The 1,317-nt window shown below is 49.1% G+C and overlaps 2 non-coding genes across 2 annotated transcripts; both read left to right on the forward strand.

Moving 5' to 3' along the window:
- The first annotated feature begins 206 nt into the window (after positions 1-206).
- Positions 207-370, forward strand: LOC134951881 (U1 spliceosomal RNA). Its single transcript, XR_010184538.1, has one exon. It is a non-coding gene; the product is annotated as a U1 spliceosomal RNA (small nuclear RNA).
- A 152-nt stretch (positions 371-522) lies between these two features.
- LOC134952284 (U1 spliceosomal RNA) lies at positions 523-685 on the forward strand. The gene has a single exon (XR_010184842.1). It is a non-coding gene; the product is annotated as a U1 spliceosomal RNA (small nuclear RNA).
- The last annotated feature ends 632 nt before the right edge of the window (positions 686-1,317 follow it).

The following is a 1,317-nucleotide window of genomic DNA, read 5'->3' on the forward strand; positions in this document are numbered from 1 at the left end:
TTGTACTAGTTGTTGCATTTGGTTTGTTGTTTGGGGGTGCTTCAGTATTAGGCAGCCTTCTGCCCTCCCATGTTCATCTGAAAATATGTGTTCTCCCTGCAGTTGTTGTCCCCAGATGAGAGTTCCCTTGTGCTGCCTCAGTTGAATCTCCTTTACTTGACAGAGATGTGCCTGAGCAGCGGCCCTCCCCAGCCCTATCCCAAATCATACTTATTTTGCATAGGAGATATCATGGTAATGAAGACTGTTATCCCAGGGTGAGGTTCATTCATTGCATTCTGGGTATGCTGACCCCTGTGATTTCCCCAAATGTGGGAAACTCGACTTCATTATTTGTGGTAGTGGGGGACTGTGTTTGTGCTTTCCTCTGGTCAGCTCTGGTAAAAGTCAGATTTATTTGTCTCAGATCTTCCTCTAGCCTTGTTCTTCTTTCGAGAGTTCCCTTGTGCTGACTCAGTTGGATCTCCTTCACTTGACAGGGAAGTGCCCGAGCAGTGACCCTACCCAGCTCTAGCCCAACTCCTACTTACCTGCCAGGTGAGATACTATGATCATGAAGGTGCTTCTCCCAGGGCAAGGCTCACCCATTGCACTCTGGGTGTGCTGCTCTTGCGATTTCCCCAAATGTGGGAAACTTGACTGCATAATTTGTGTTTCCCCTGGTCGGCTCTCGTATAATTCAGATCTCTTTGTCTCAGGTCTCTCTCCAGCCTAGTTTGCTGTCTGTTTCCACTTCTCTTTTCTTGAGCCGCTCCCTTCTATGCCCTTGCGCACTATTATGACCTCTCCTGTCTGCTTACTTTGTGCCTTCCAACGTCAATGCAAACTACAGGTAGTGCTGCAGGGCCCACACCCTTTTACATGCTTTACAGAGCAGCTCTGGAGCTGTTACAGTGCCCAGCTGCTGCAAGAAATCAGCTTGAATGCTTCAGGGGCTGGGGCATAGCCAACATGAGCCCCACACCGAAGGAGGGTGGAGGTGTTTAATGTGAATTAGGGGTCATCCAAGCGCCGCAAAAGGCCGCCATGCCCTGCACATCCCTTTTTTCTTTTCATATGCAGACGAGGGTTGAAGCCAACTTTGACCCACTGCTTGGATGACATCACCATATGCAAATCCATCTGCTGCAGGCCTTCCCCCAGGAATGCTTGCACTAGTTGTTGCATTTGGTTTGTTGTTTGGGGGTGCTTCAGTATTAGGCAGCCTTCTGCCCTCCCATGTTCATCTGAAAATATGTGTTCTCCCTGCAGTTGTTGTCCCCAGATGAGAGTTCCCTTGTGCTGCCTCAGTTGAATCTCCTTTACTTGACAGAGATG

This window comes from Pseudophryne corroboree, chromosome 8 (genome assembly GCF_028390025.1).
Source record: "Pseudophryne corroboree isolate aPseCor3 chromosome 8, aPseCor3.hap2, whole genome shotgun sequence".
Lineage (NCBI taxonomy): Eukaryota > Metazoa > Chordata > Amphibia > Anura > Myobatrachidae > Pseudophryne > Pseudophryne corroboree.